The sequence below is a fragment of the Strix aluco genome, chromosome 14 (genome assembly GCF_031877795.1).
Source record: "Strix aluco isolate bStrAlu1 chromosome 14, bStrAlu1.hap1, whole genome shotgun sequence".
Taxonomy (NCBI): domain Eukaryota; kingdom Metazoa; phylum Chordata; class Aves; order Strigiformes; family Strigidae; genus Strix; species Strix aluco.
Genome location: NC_133944.1, coordinates 17145251 through 17162354, shown reverse-complemented (window position 1 = coordinate 17162354; position 17104 = coordinate 17145251).

Sequence of the window (17104 nt, the reverse complement as noted above, 5' to 3'; positions counted from 1 at the left end):
TGGGCTTAGCAAAAGGGAGCTGAGAGGTATTAGTATGACTGCTGTCCTTCCAGTAATGCCCTGAAATGTCCTGTCAGGGCTGGGGACCTCACGGTGTTGGGTTATGTTCACAAGCATAAGAAAAGAAGTTCCTATCTCTAGAGATACCATCATATAATTTACAACAAGTCATTACAAGTGGGTAACATGCAAAAAGGCGAAGTAGCGGTTATAGGAAAATGTGGTTTCATTGGCTTTGCAGAGCTGAGAGTTTCAGTGTTATGTAACTTACATGTTTTGTGTCCAGAAAGCGGCAGAATTTGCCCCACTCAAGCCCAGGCACCAGGGCGGCTGTCTGGCAGGAGTGCAGACAGCTTCTCCTGATTGTTCCTCAACCAGCAGGATCGTTCCCCTGTCCTAAAGTGGCACCTATGTGTTCCTGCAGCAGAATATCTCCATTTTACCTTGGGCCTTTCACAGGTATATATAGAGAGGCAGGATTTATCCAGCATATAAATATGTTAGAAGTGATTGTGTTCATTAGTACAACCTAAGTAGATTGAAAAAACTAATTAATAGCAATTTACTGTAAGTGTCTCTAACAGACTTACTTGAAAGTATTTATCCTGAAGTGAAAGTCATTTGATTTCGTTAATGTTTATTGTAAGCATATGCAGACTATCTTCCAGGGGAAAATGTATTTTTGAGTACTCCAGACAATTGAAACTAGTGAGCCCACTGTCTGGAGAAAGCATCTGTAACCGCAGCCAAAAGAGGAACGAGATTTCCGACATTCTTTCAAGACATGTGTTTGAAGCATGGGTTCCCATCGCTTTCAGAGTGACTTGCAGGCTATTTTCTTTATATAGATTTAGACAAGTCGGTGTGGTCCTGAATTCATCTTGATAAATGCCATTGTGATTTCTTCCTCGTCCATTTTATCCTGTGTTATTTTATTGCTTATTTAGTATAGTATACTTATATATATAGTATACTTATATAGTATATTTAGATAAAGTATAATTTTGGACTGTTTTTATCACTCGCATTTCTGTATTCCTAAGAAATGGATCTAATCTTACACTTTGATTACCAGGGTGCATCTCCCTCAAAAAAAAAAAAAAAAAACAGTTTTGCTGAATACTTTTCAAATACTCTAATAAATAGGAACTTCACATGAATGCTGATTTGAGCCCCAGGCTGTGGTTAAACGTTTTAATAGCGTAGCAAACTTATCAACAAACCTTTCCTTCCCCACCCTACCCCCTTCCCTTTTTACAATGAACAGATTTTTATCCGACTGGCTCATGACTTGGGGATTTTTACTAGCAGGTTTGGGAACTTGTCAAATGTTTTGAAATTTGAGTCTGAAAACAAAAAATGGTATTTTATACAGTGTGCATCAACTGGGTAAAATTTTGACTTGCCAAAGTACATACAGCATTCTATTCTCTGACCTATCACTACTTAATTAGAAGTTACCAGTCTGATTCCCTTTTTTAATACTCCAAGGAACCATATATACTAGCATAACTCTATTGGGGTACCGACTCAATGGAGCTGTAAGACCCTCTTCATTTCTGAACTACTGTAGCCTTTTGTCAAAAGACGATAATATTCATATTGTTACTGGCGATAAGAATGTCCATATTGTTATTATCTCATCTGGGCATTTTAAGTCTGTTTCTTTTCCTCCTCTGTTTCCAAGATGTTAGTGACTGACATACTCTAGCAGTGATATCACTATTGCTTAAACTCAGTGAAGAAGCTACCAAGCAAATGAGAAAGTTGTAAGCTCTAGCGGCTGCACTGAACTGCCTGTTACAGAGACATCAGGCAGGAGAAACAACTGACCAATATTGTGAAAGCACTTTTTAACAGCCAGGCCTCCAACTCTGACCAAGTGTGCTAATGGCTGATAAGAGTGCTCTTTGAGAAAACAATTCATGGGTTACAAGAAGCATTAAATGTGTGTGGAGAAACATCTTGGTGAGTTAATATCCAGTGAAGAACTCTGCTCACTTGGTGATTGTGTTTGGTGACCCAGTGAGTTTTACAAAAAAATCCATCCTTTTGACTTCCCCAGTCATTTTTGTGTTTTAAGTCTCTGATTTAACAAAGCACTGATCTGTCTCTATCCGAAAGTTTTCAACTGTGGAATCACTGCTCATGAGGTCTGAAAGATTTCTGGATGGTTACAGCTTCCTCTCCCTGTCTGTGAGCATGGGGTTGTCACAGGTCAGCTGCAGAACAGAAAGTGTGGCAGTAAATTGTGGGGTGAGCCCAGATTTTATATCGATGTGTCTGATTTTTATACTAGAGTGGATGAAGAGCATCCATCCCTTCTGACAGAATATAGTGAAGATATATGTGAATCATTGTAAACTCGTTGATACCTGTAGTTTATTTCAGTGGACCTGTGGATTTTGTTTCAGCAGACCTTAAAAGTTTACTGATGATCTGCTGCATGATTCTTAAATTTCTTTTATCTCTACAGTTAAGATGTGGTATAGAAAGGAAGAAAATACCACACAAAATGCAAAAAAAAAAAAAAAAAAAAGGTTTGTTGATTGAACTGTTGGTCTTAGCAGGGGAAGGATGAGAAGCACATAGGGCCTTCAAAATTACTAGTATCACTGGTGTGATATGGTTTAAATTTTAAACAGATGTAAAGCTTTTTAAAATCATACTAATTTATTTCTGTTGTTCAGTATGTGCTGGGAGGAACAGTTTAATGCAAAAGCATTGAGAATTAGGTTCATAGATATTCAATTCCAGAAGCACTATTATGACACCAAATATTTTAATCTGTGACACAGACCTACATATTCCTTCAGCGAGAATCTCTGTCCTCTGTGGTTGAACAAGAGCATCCCTCAGCTTAACACTCAGTTCGGTAAAACACTTCTATTCTGAATGTTACTTAATCTTAAATTTAGACATGTCTGTAAATCCATTGTATTTGATGACTGAAGTTAATCAGCTTGGAGTTAGCAACAGTCTGAAGTGTTGTTCTGAACCAGGGATAGATTTCACAACATGTAACATAGTACATGTGCACACCAAAACTTCTATTATTTTTAAAGTTTCCTCAGGAAATAGGCAATGACATTATTCCATAAGTATTCATCAGGAAATCTGCTTTGTTATGAGTGTCTATAGTTAAGCCTAAATGTAGTTCTGCACTAGGTGTTGATTGAAATTTTGACTTAAGTAGGAGCACAGTCCATGGCTATATGCATCAAGCAAGAGAGATTTATTAATTGAGGTGGTCAAGTCACACTGTTGCCTGACAGAGGATATCAGAAAGCTTTTAGGCTTAAAAATCAACAACTCCATAAAGTTGGAGTTTGTCATGGAAACATCATCACACCAACTAATTAGTGTTATTCGGTCACCCCATTAGAGTAATTATTTGTAATTGTTATTATTGTAGCATCTGTCTAGCACTTAAACAGTTCATAGTACCAGGAAGAGCTGGATTATTCATCAGGAGAAACCGAGAAATTGAGTTGAAAATGCCAGATCAGACAGGCAAATGGAATTATCTCATGTGGCATTCACTCTTAAAAGAATTTATACTTTTTTCCTCTCACTTCCTCATACATGCAAACAAGGAAGCAAATGAACCCTATCTCCCAGTTTCACAAGAAAAGAGTAAGAATTCAGAAATACCATAACCACTGAAAGACAGCTTAAATATAGAAACACTTTGGTGGGCACAATCTCCAAGAGTGCATTCAGTTTCTCTGACTTCTGACCTACCAAGACACATTCCTGTGAGCAGTGAGCTCTGACCCAGTGTCACGGAGAAAGGTAGAAATAGCCCTTTGGACAACAATGTGCAAAGATCAAGTCCACACAGAATTTCAACCACTGTATGTAAAGCTCTTCTAGTAGAAAAAAAATAAGGGCATATATGGAAAGTCTATCACTATTGTTTTTTCAGAAACCTCAAATCCTGCAGAGTTGTTTTGGATTAAGGGGGAGGAAAAGGATGGGACTCTTGTCTAAAGGCCAGGTACATTTGTTTATCTCCTTCCATTAAAATAGTCATCTGATTCTAAAATTGTTCTTGAAAATAGATCACATTAGTGTTTATTTTCATTTATGATTTCCCTTGCATTGATAATGTGATTCATGTTAATGTAATTTAAGAGCCAGTATTTTAAAATATTCAAAAACTGCAGTTGTTTCATCTAGATTCCTGAGAGGAACCTGAGGTGCTTTGAAACTTTGCCCAAGATTATGAAAAAATGCCCTCTTGTTTTTGCATTAATTTGCTTACAGTTGGCTTTGTAATATCCTTTAAAAAAATTGATGTTACACCCATCTGCATGCACTTAAGTTCGGTCTGCTAAAATGTAATGCTTGAGCTCATGATGAAAGCTACAACAATTGTTTGCCCTCACAGTACAAAAAGACATGAAGGGTTCAGAATGGACTAACTGTTGCAAATCAAGACTTCAAAATCGCTGTTAAACTACTTTTTGTTCAGTATCTTTTATTACAAGAAGAGACACTTATCACAGTTAAAGATAGGTGGGAGCAAAACCATAATACTGAGTGTTTGTATTATTATGATGATGATGAAGCAGTATTATTGTCTTTCCAGTGCCACTAAAGTGAAAGATTCCATTTATATCAATTTTTTTTTTAAATCTGGGGGTTTGGGTCTTGTTTGACAAAGATCTCAAACAGATAAGTTAAGCCTATTAGCCTGAATGTGACAGTTAATATGCTGATGTTAAGAATGTGCTTAAAGTCAAGAGCTCTTGGCTAGGCATTTTGACTCATTAAAGGGGAAATAAATGTCAAAGTGAGGAAGATAAAATTGTAATACAAAATGTATTAATATAATAAAGCATTCTGAAGATATTGCCTCTCTGTTATTTGTTAGTAAAGGGGATGGTATGCGTTTCTGTAATGGATAAAAAGGTTATCTATAAGTAAATATTCTGTTCCCTGTCTTACGCTGAAAGCATTTTATATAAAACAGATAGAAGTTTGTTCATTCATTGTTTTAATACCCAAGATCAGTGTCCACTGAATGACAATTCACGTAGTCCTATGGTCTGACATCATATGCCCAAGCAACTTGTGGGAAATAATGGAAAGAGATTTTTAAAGGTTGCAGAGAGGTGACAGCCTAGAAAAGCTAATTAAAGTATGTTTAAAAAATTGTGTTTCTTAAGATCTTTCATTTAAAAAAAAGCTTAATGTAAAATAAAATAGATTAAGAGGATGCTGATGTCACTGCAGCAGCAGTAGTCTGAGTGCAGATTACACATGCTTGATTAAGTGATTCAGACATCTTGATTTGGTTTGGCAAATGAAAACCTTGTCTTACTATAAGTCATTTTTACCATCTGGATTTGCATATACATATGATATCTGTTATATTAATTATATCTATTTTCACAGGTATAGACAGACATACCCCAGAGTTGTGGCACCCATTAATAGATCAAGCAAGGCTGTGCAGCTGTGTTTTGATCAGTGGAAAGGTTTCCTGGCATCCAAGAACTGAAATCACCTTTTGGGTATGACAAGTACATCTAAGTATCTAGCAAGTGAAAATCAAGGGTTTCTGTAAGGAAGGAGTAAGAACACCTACCACAAAAAATTAAAAGTAAAATAACCTTTAATAATCGCAACAATGCAAACTCAATAGTATGTATTGCTCTCAACTGGCATTTAGCCATCCATCATTTGCTAGCTCATAAAGCCGATCTGTGCTCTTCCCTCCCGTCCCTGTTTCCCGGAGCTGTTGGCCTCTTTTCACCAGTCCTTTCCCATAGGCACATACAACTGGGACCCAAACACTCTTTTGTCTCTTCCTCTGGAACTCTGCTTTTTATCACATGGGGAAAGGGGGCGTTTTGTGAGCAGCTTCCTTTCTTCTCCATTGTTGAATGCCACTTATAAACTCTGTCGATAGACACTTGGAAGGTATCTAAAATGCTAGACAAGGAAACAGGTATAATTCAGAGGAAAACTGACCTTCATTGAATAGGGTCAAAATACTTCAACCACCTCTTTCATTTAAAACTCCTCATTTACAGACCATGCTTCTTTCATTGTAGCTTAGGGTTAACATAAATATATGTGGGATTTGTGTTAGTCTTAAAGATAAGAAGTTCAGCTAGATTTAGTGAATTATGTGACTAATCAAACTCTGTGAAGAACACACAACGATTTCTCCCCTCAAAGTGTTGTAACACCAAAATTTTGGAGATTTTCAGAAATCTGGTTTGGGTGTTCCCCAGGTATTAGCATTTAGCAGACAAGTTCCTAATTCCCAGGTCTAATTGTATATGTTAATTAAGCTCCTGAGGAAACACAAAGAGTACTGACCTCTAAATTATGTATCTAAGAATTTGAACTTTTGTCTTGGGGTTTAGAAATTTAAGGCTGTTCTTAGAAACATTTAAAGGCTGTAAGCCTCCAAAAGCTTTTGAACAAAATTCTTGTGGTCATTTCCAGACTTGGCCAGTACAGATACTTCTTGAGCTTTCTGGTGCTGTCTGTTATCCCAGGCCATTTTTGTTGAGTAGACTAAGAATGGAGATTTACGAAAATATTTGGTGAAGTTTTATATGGACTGTGTCCCAAGCATTTATTTGCTACATTAGGCACCTCTTTTAACCAAATATTGTTTGTTGTAATGAAAACCCATTCTAAAGAGAGCTCTTTGACCCATGAAAATGTTAGCCAACCAACAAAGTTTGCTGCTTTCAAGTAATTCTCAGTACTTCTGTCTTCATATTCTTTAAACAGCATCTTTCTCATTGTCCAGAACCACAGATGGCACAGGCCTTTCTTTCTCATCACTAAGGATGGTTTATATCACACCAGCAGTAAAAAGGGACCTGCAAAAAGTGTAGATGTAATTAGAAGCACTTTAATATCCTTTTACACTATTGGAGTAGCAGAGAGAAATCGTAAACCTGTGTCCTTATCCCTTCTGTTTCTTTCCTGTGAAGTGCTTCAGCTAGGACTGATGTGGATTGAGAACCAGGAATTCCTCCTCTCTGGTTCCTGAACTGCTAAAGAACAGCTACACCAACACACTCAGCACAGGCATGCTTCTTCACATTTATCTTAGGTTAGCACATTCCTTTATTTAACTGTCTCTGATCTGACTACATCTGATCATTCCTTCATCTCATTTTCACTTAACCTTTTGCCCTCTACACAGACTAAGCATCCTATCGGATATCTCTCAAGGGACCTTCTTTCCCCCACTCCCCCTTCATCCACTCTTTCTTCAATTCAGGTGCTTTATGCCGCTCCTGGTAATTTACCTGATTACATGGAAGGAGCTGTAGATCTTTTTATAATTGCTGTTTTACTTAAAACATTGATTCTTTAGCTCCTGTCTGTTTTCAGGTCATCACACCTCACTGGAGGTTTCCCTGGTTTAATGAGCAACTCGGAAACCATAGAGAGGACCAGAGGTTGGGGGTCGTTGTATATTCTTGTATTAGAAAGCTGCTCCACAGCATCCGCAAGAGGATTCTTGGCACCTGCCTAGTTACACTGGATGTCCAATGTTATCTCTCCAGGCAAGTAAGATCCTGGCAATCATTGCAGTCCTATTTCACTTGTTCTCAGTCTTTTTGACATAAACACATTAATTCTCCCAAGCTCCTTTGGCAGCTGTAAGAAGTTCTATCTCTTTTTTTTAATATGATTGATAATATTGAATATTTCTTTTAACCTTTTACTGCTATTCCTGGGCTAGGTGATAGTTTCTCCATTCGGATGTTAATGTCCAGCATGCAGTAGCACATCTTCCAATCACCTGCTCATCATGGAGCTCATTTGTAAAATGCTGCTGTTAATTTACGACTGCCTACGAAGCTCCACCTAGCATTAGCCCTACAGTATATAATGTCATTCTCCCAACACTTCCACTGTCAAAGGTCACATAAAGCAAATCATTGCTTTATACAGAAACTCCTTCTAGTTTAATACAGAAGGAATGGCAGCCCTTGGGCAAAATTTGACTATATAGTTTCATATGATGCACTGGAAAGAAATGCGTTCTGGAAAGGGTGCCAATAATGCAGGTTCTCTGGTTCGATTCAGGAAATGATCCAACTGAAATGTACTGGCAAAAAATGTCATCATTTTCTTCACTTCCAGTTTCTCAGGGAAAAAAAAAAAAAAAAAAGGTTGTCTGAGGAGACACAAATATATAAAAACAAAAAGACCTCCCAGGCTGACTTGAAGTATGTTCAAACTACACATCCACTCCCTGCTCCCTAGAACCCAGTAAATATTTCTTTGGCCCCACAAAGTATTTTAGTCTGAACCCAGGAAACCTCAGATTGACCTTGGAAATAAGATTCCTCATTTTCAAAGTAAATGTCTCAGCCACATTACTGGAGGAGTTGCACGTTTCTGATTGAAACATATAAAACTTGTCTCTTTTGGCAAATGGGGTAGATTATACTGTGGGGAAATGGTTGTTTTCCCAATTAACTGACCATAGGCACTTTCAGACTCTTTTTCTCAACTTTTATACCCCAGTACAATGCTGGTGGCAAGGTTAACATATCTATTTTAGGCCATTAGGGGCAGGGTTAAGCCTGTGTAAAGCAGTAGAGCCTATCTCAATGGAGATACACTGACCTACCTTGCCAAGCATCTGGCACATGCTTCTACAGAGATTTTTTTTCTGTCTTCTCTTCAGGTTGTATTGGATGGTTTAACAGCATTTGATGCTGTAGTGTACTTTTAGCTTACCTTAAATCCCATTTGAGATTTTAGATTGCATATGTCTGGATTTGATTAGCTTTGTCAATTTGTTTTCTTCTGGTGTTTTTCTCCTCTGCCAGCTGCATTAACTCTTCTTTCACCCAAGACAAGATCTCACTCCCCAATGGGATATAATGAAAATACACTTTTGAAACAGTCTTTGACGTCATCTTCTGACAACATCTGACTCATATTCAGGTATAAATTTCCCAGGTCTGGTTATCAGTTCTCTATAGAAAAGTATAAGCACATGTTCCACATGGAGTGTAAGGACAAGAAAGGTCTCAAATTCCTTTTCTGAAGACTGATTGATGTCTATCAACTGATGCTGAAAATCATTGTGACCACATCTTTCTTTTTAATATATCATAGCTGCTTTCAGGACCTCAGCCATAACTGCTTTTTGTCTGACAGTCTTGTTTAAAACATACCAAAACAATAAAGATGGACACTTTGATTGGCATCTACCAAATTAATTGAATTAAACTTGGGTTTAATTCTAACAAAAAACCAAATGCGGTATTGGGTGTTAAATAACATAAGGTGATGCTTTTTCTAAATGAGCTTTTTAGTTTTTGCTTCAGCTTGAGTTTCTCAGTTGAGGCCAACCAGAAGTGGTGAAATGCTTTAGGCTCTGGTCCAGGGAATGAGTGCAGACATCCAACTGCCCAAGATGTGGCCCTTGCACCCTCACCATGTCCCACTGAATCCTGTGTGTGCTCAGGGTTTCACTAGGTTGCAGGTTGTAGCCACGTGGTGCAGATTAAGAGCTCCGTGGGGCTCAGGTAATATTCATACCTCTGAAAAAGGACAGTGCTATCCAAACAGAATGAACCTTTGAACTTTGTTAGGTTTTTGATATGATGTTAAGCCTCAGATTTATAAAACCAAAACAAAAGCATGCTTGCTTTCATTCTGTCTTCTGATTTTGCACTAAATTGTCAGAAGCAGACCTTTTACCTATAAACAGATGGCATGCAATTCTGTGGGTTTTTCCCACATTTGATGAACACACATCAAGTCCATTTACATAAGCATGGAAAATATTAAAACGACTACCAGCTCTGTGTAGTGTAAGACACCTGGAGCACATTGCTGCCAGCAAGCTTCTGAGGTGGGGATATTCTGGCACACAGTCACGGTTCTAGGGACTGGGCCGTTTTTGACTCAGGTTATTGCATCTTTTGACACCTAAAGACATGTTCACCTCTGACCCAGAAACATCTGCAACGTCAAACTATAAAAACAGGAATGGAAATGTAGCCTTTTTTTTCCCTTACTGTTATTTTTATATTCTATTCAAAAGGGGTTTAAAAGGCCTATGAAATGTAAAATTGCTTTTTTGCCATAGTTGCAAAGCTCATTTCACTTTTTATCTAAGATGCTCTCATAACAAATTTCCAGAGTTGAAAAACTAATACAATAACCTACTTTGAGGACCACAGTCCAAAGCACTAAGCACAGCATAACCTGCATCTCTCAGTGCTTGAGGCAAACGGGGGAACTGCCACAGTGGCCGGCCTTGTCCTCGCTTCCACCATTCACCCCAACTTTTTCTCATCAGTTTATAATGCCTGCAAAGTTCTTGCATATTGTGACTTTCTCTCCTAAAGTAACACTGACTGATTTTTACTCACCAAGCCCTAACTTTTGCTCCTTCTGTGCAGGCAAAATTTGTAAGTATCTGGGCCATTACTGCTGCTCCTCTGACATGTCCCATTATCAGAATACCAGCTCTGCTGGTGATTGCACAGGTGACTGTAGTTTCTTAGATGAGATATCGATATGCTAATACCAGTTTAAGTCTTTCTTTCACCTTTCTTTGATGATTTGCTCCTGCAATTTATATGCACATAGATTTATGGGGGTTTTTTTACTTAATTTTGCCAGCTAACTTTTGGCTGAAAAAAATTCAGCTGGGACCTTTCTGTGTGTCAGTTTGCCCTCCTGTAGAATGAATTTGTATAATTTGTAATAGAATGTGACTATCTTTGAATGAATGGCACTATAGAAATCCCCAGAATTATTATTTTGACTTTTAGCTATGGTATAATGTAGAAAATTTTTTTGTCTCATTTAACATGAGAGGTAGTATATAGGGCAGAGCAACGTGCTATGTTGAGAGATAGGGTATTGCTGTGGTTGAGTTTGCCAAAATTAACACATTTCCCATTGGAAAAAAAAACTTTGGAAAAGTTTCTCTTTTCTGAGTACAGGCATTTTATGTTACAGCCTTAGAGCTGATTCTGTCTCTCCTAAGTTATAAACCCTTATGGATGTACCATAAAGATGTCCACCTAATGCAGAGAAAAGCAGATTAATTGATCACAGTAATATATTCTTATCCACTGAATAAGAACATTCCACACATTGTTTCTTGTTTTGTTTCTGGCTTGTAAATCTTCATTGTAGAATACAAATGAAAATGACCTAAATATGTATTATTTATGAATAGGACTCTCAGATATTATGCTTTAGATTGATTGTGTTAGACAGGATATAACAGAAGCACAATAAGTCAATGAAAAATAAAAAGCAGCAAAAATGTTTCATGCTAAAAATGTAGTTCTAGTGACACCTCTTATATAAAGGACATTTCCAACACATTGACATTTATATTTATCATGGCTGTGCGTGTGATTTACAGTTGTCTGAGGTACTGAATATCAGGAATATCCATGCACATACACACCCCTTTTGAATGATGGTAAGTCATAGACTGCTGCATTGCCCCTCATACAGCAAGCTTTTCCTCCCCTTTTTATTTTTCTTCTCTAGCTTCAGGGATGCAAAGGAAGCAGTAGATCAATAGGGTGTCTTGACTGAAGTTGCCTGCAGCACTTCCATTTCTCAGACTGGACACTGATGCTAACTATCAATAGCAGTAAGAGGCTGTCTCAGACAGAATTAAGGCTCCTTCTTCTGCATGGCTGTCTGGTGCTTACTGATAAACATCTTGTGCACAGGATTGCAACAAATAAACCATTTCAAGTGTGCAAACTAGCCACTGTCATTCTTCCTATTGATACTTACTCTGGGTTGAAGTGACCGATAGTTATTTTCATACTGCTGATAACACATTAGATATATAATGGTACAAAGGCATAATGCTACAAAGCGTGGAAAGATCATTGATGAAATTCTCTGTGCTCATGTAGAAACCCTGAGACAACAAAGGACAAAAATATTGACTTATGTTTAAACTACTTAAGAGAAGCTACAGCTAAATTTAACTATTTATTAACCTCTGATTTTTAGGTAGTGTTAAAGATATCCTGCCAAGCTATTTTATTCAGATGTTATGCATTTTTACCAGTTCTCTGGATTTGCAAGTTTAGTCTGGAAATAAAGCTAACGGGCTGGATGCAGCTATGATATAGGTGGGGAGATGCTGGACAGCATCACAGTCACTTGTCATTTGACCTGAGCTACACACCACACTAGTGGTTGCTAATTTTGGAAGAACTGAGCCTCTTTAGCCTCCTTCCCTGCAAAAAATCAGTTTCTCAACTGATCTGTGGTTCTGTAGTACATTCCTTGTTTTCAGCCTGAATAAGGATGAAGAATCAGGTTCTCGCTCACCCACATGAAATCGCCATTAAAATACCCTGGCCCAGATCTTGATGGTAAATCCTTTTAGAACTCTGCTTAAGTCAGGTATCCAGTAGAGTTGTGCCAATTTGCATCAAATGAAGAGCTCACCTGCTAATAAGGGTTTATTTTGCTTTTGATTTTGCTTTAACTGACTAAGATGGGGGAAGTGGTTCAGATGCTCTGCTGGAAAAACAACAGAGCCTTATTTCATATCTTCCCTCTGTGGAGCTCTAACCACTTACAGGAGCAAACAGTTTGGCTCTGAGACATCTCCAGCTTTATATAAAGTGGTGCTTTTCAGATTAGGAGACTATTTTTCTGAGGGAAATTTCAGTGATCCATTTTGAGTTTCAGACTATCCCAAAGAAAATACTTAAATAACATTGTTTTCTTTCACAATAATTTTTATGTTATATCTAACAAAGGCTGATGGGTTTGATAGAATGAGATTATTCTGAAGATAGTTCAGGTGTTGCTGAATGCTTAAATTAGTATGGTTGATGAAAAAATAAAGCAGAGCTTCAAAGACTTTAGGGACAGCAGTTAGGAATAACTCTACTAAAAATATTTGCATAAGAAGACTCCTGAATATATGTCTATGAATACATGTATTGGCTTTGGAAGAAGTGAAATAAAATGTTAACTGGAATTTAATTTAGAAAAAAAAAAATCAACACGCTACAACTTGTAGATTAATCACTTACTGACAGACATTTTTCACTTTTTTTTGGTCTCTGTACCATATGCTGCAGACTTGCCCACCACACAAGATCAGTATGGGGGTGGAATAGTTAATGTGTGTACACTGCTCAGAATCACTGCTGTTATTAATTGTTCTCCAGTATAGAACATGTAGATTTTACATTAATACGCTAATTAGTGAGACATAGCATGCAGTTTCTAGCTAGGGAAGCTGGAATTTCAGAAATAGCTTGGCTCTTCACTTTGATTTACTTTCTGGCTAGAGAGTTGGAGTCAAACTAATTCATTTTGTAAACATTACTGGTCATTCATGTACACTACATTGCATGAATCAGTGTAGGACAGTCGGGTGCAAGTTCAAAAGTCCAGATGAAAATTACTATTTCACTGTACACAGTATAATCCCTGCACAAAGTAAGAAGGATCATATCTGTACTCTACTTGGTCAAAATTCCCACCCCCCAAAAATGGAAGGTTTCCTTAAGAAAGGTGAAAACACAAGGGTCCTAACTATTTGTTTATGAGCAATCCACCCCCTGCACCCTAACAGTCAGCTTTCAACAAATGTTTATACAGTTCAGGGATACAGCTATAGCCTCAACATTTCAGCACAAATATTAGGCCACAACCTCAGCTAGTCTAAATTGACGTAGTCCTGTTGGCTTCAGTGGCATTACAGTGATTTACAATAGCTGAGCTTCTCACTCCTTTTATTTTTTCCTCGATGCCTCTGCCAGAGTATGCTTTACATACTTCTTTCAGCTGAAGAGTGGATTAATTTTAAAGTAAAAATTATATTAAAAACCTATATTAAAAGCTCTTCATCCTATCAAAGTTTCTCCCCAATTTCAAGAGGTGCTCAGCGAAAAGGAGGATATGTTACATAGGTGACCATGAGTTTTCTGTAGCACAACAATACTCTGCTGAGTTGGACTGCTAAGGCAGAAAGCCATTCAAAAAAAAAAAAAAATAGTAATTGGCTCTTTTGTTAAAAAAGTATTATATGTATACACACACGCATAAAATTTGGTTTTACTGCTCCCACTGAAGAACTCTATTGTGCATGTTAGTTTTAACAGCAGTTACGCAGAGATATAAGTACACAGCTGTGTATTATAATATTTCTTTCTCAATGTCACTAAGCCAGAATTCTTAAAAAAGATATGAAGTCTTCATTTTTTCCCCAGTTTTTCAAGACAGGAAACATTAGTAAAGCCATTTTTTTTTTCCCAATAGTAAGTGACTTGAAGCTGGAGACAGAGAAATTAATTACATTACATATTTTCTACACAAACATAGGGATTAATTTAAATGATTCCCCTAAATCAAAATAACTAGACTTTTTGGCAGCCTTTGAAGTTTAATGAATGTTTATTCTTGCCATCAAGTGTAGATTTTGGGACACCCTGCAGGACCACTAAAACAAGATGATCTAAAGCTATTTATATAAAATAAGCCAAAGCCAAGATGTTTGTATTAAAGTTATGAAGAAAATGAAAGTATTTAAAAGTAGCTAATATTTTGTTTAACAAATTCTAAGTTAAAGATTCAGAGTTGTTCCCACTGCACTGTCAATGTCTATAGATTAGGGCCTATACATTAACTACAGTTCTGATGATTTCAGAAGTAGACTTGCTATAGAACAGGTCTCTTCTGTAGCTTGTATGCTCTCCTAGGTCTGGTTTCCACTCTTTTAGGGACACAGAAAAGCTAGCTCTGCTCTTATCTTTCAGAATATATTTGGAATTCCTTTCAAATGTCTCTTATCAAAGTTGACAAGAAGTACCTATTACTTACAGACATTTCAATGCAGGTTTTCTGTAGAAGAAAATTAAATCAGGTCATGAGATGTAATAAACCTGACATAGGATTTCCAAATACATTTTATTTCTTTCATGGTTAATACTTTTTGAAGTGCACTACTGAAATGCTGCATAAATGTAAAACCTGGTTTGCCTCTGATGACTGTGATTGACTAAAACAGTAGGTAATATTCCTGGTGATATTTAGCTTCTGATAATTCAGCCACGCAGACGTTCTCTGATTTATTTTTTTTTTTCTCGAGGGCCATTTTCACATGTACAAAAAACCCTTGAAAACTAGATATTTTTTATATCTAAAATTCACAGCATGTCTTGCTGCTAAATTGCCACCTTAGAGGCCTTTTTTAAATTTCATTGAAAATGCATATTAAATCAAAGTGATAGACACATGTAATGTAAAATGTCTGTCAACAATTAGAATCCCATTTGGAAGTTTGTAAAGCATAACAATTTAAAATGAATTTAAATTGAGAAGGAAAGTTTTTAGATTGAGAAGGAAAGTTGTAGCCTGCAGTATTGCAATTTTGTACAGAACAAATCCAGATTTTTTGCCCTTTTCTGAGTAAAAGCAAAGTAAAAGAGCCAGAGCTTCTAATGCAGTTAGTTCACCATCATGTGCCAGTCAAGCAGCTTCATTCTTTCCACAATAAAGTTCAAATTATGTTGATTATTTGATTTTGAAAGATATAATAAAGCAGTAAATATGCAAATAATATAGTCCAATGTAAAATTGTGTTGCCCTGTCATAGAATCACAGAATAACCAAGGTTGGAAGGGTCCTTAAAAGTTTATCTGGTCCAACCTTTCATTTTCAAGGAACCTAGAATACATTGCAGTTGAGCCATGCTATGTATTGAAAAGTGCAACTGGTTTTATTGGGATAGATTATCCAGTAACATCCATGTGGTTTGAAAAAAATGCTTTAAGGAAAACTTTACAAAATTTCCTTAGTATTCTTCTAAGGTGATAACAAGATTTACACACAAACCTCCCGAACATCCTGAAAGCATAGGATATCCACAGGCAAACAGGACCACTGGAGCACTGAGGCCAAGTGCCTCCAAGACAGTTTTGGCCCTGGTCCTTGGCCATGTGGCCCCACCACTGAGGACATACCTACCTAATGGGAACTGGGATTGTCAGTCTACAGGCTACAAAGTTTGGGCTGACACCTGGATTTTCCCAAAGTCTTGGGCCTAGCAAAATCTGGGGTTAGATTAGGGTTCATGGCTAATGTTTATGGAATACAGTGTAAACATCTACAATATGGTTTGTCATAAAATGAAAGTATTTTCAATTAATATCAAATTTTTCAGCATATATTTATTTTTACTTTTATAACATGCATGTTTCCAAGCAGTATTCCATAGTGTCATCTTTCTACACTTGTAGATATATGCCAATGCTTCAAGCATAGAACATTGCAGTCTCTGTAGTGATACATAGCTCCTTTAAGCAGATACACTTCCAGTGCTGATATACTTGTGTATAATTCTTCCAGATTAAATTCTGGCTGTTTCTAGACATTCCAGTTATCACTTTGATTGATTTTATGAGAATGACAATAAGGAAGCAGAATAATAAGAAATGCAGAGCATATTCTACAGTTCATTTCTGAAAGGAGAGTCAATCCCATGAGAACTTTCTGTAGTGTGTTACTGGTTACAATTATTGCAAAAATAATCATGTGTTATCACAAAAAATGGATGCAAATTACTAGTAATGGTTCTTGTCTTTGGCTGTTTAGTATTTATATTGTCTTTGAGTAATCCCCTTGAAGAGCCAAGATTACCTGTGATTAGCAGATTTGAACAGGTGGTTTAAGGAGCTGTACTCCTAAAACGTGATAGCTGTTCTGCTTAGAGAAGCAGTGAGTGCTTTCCCAGTCACCAGCAAGCAATTCCTGCAGGCTTCCCTGAATATGGCAACCAGCACTAGTTACAGGGTTTTGTTGCTCTAGGCAAAACGTTAAACATAGGCCCCTCACAAGGCACAGTCACTAGCACAAGAAAGTGTTACTAAACATCTTGCAGCCCTAGGCAGCTGCATGCTCTGCGTGGCTGGCGGTGGCAGTGCTGGCCCTGAATGTAGATTTACCTATCTCTCCCCCATTAGGCTCACGTCCATCTCACTTTTTACCTTTGCACTGAGTTTACCTAATTGCTTCTGCTCAGTGTGACTCCCATCGCTGAACACAGGCAGGTCTTATCCTCCTTCAGAGCAATCCATTACCAGTGGGG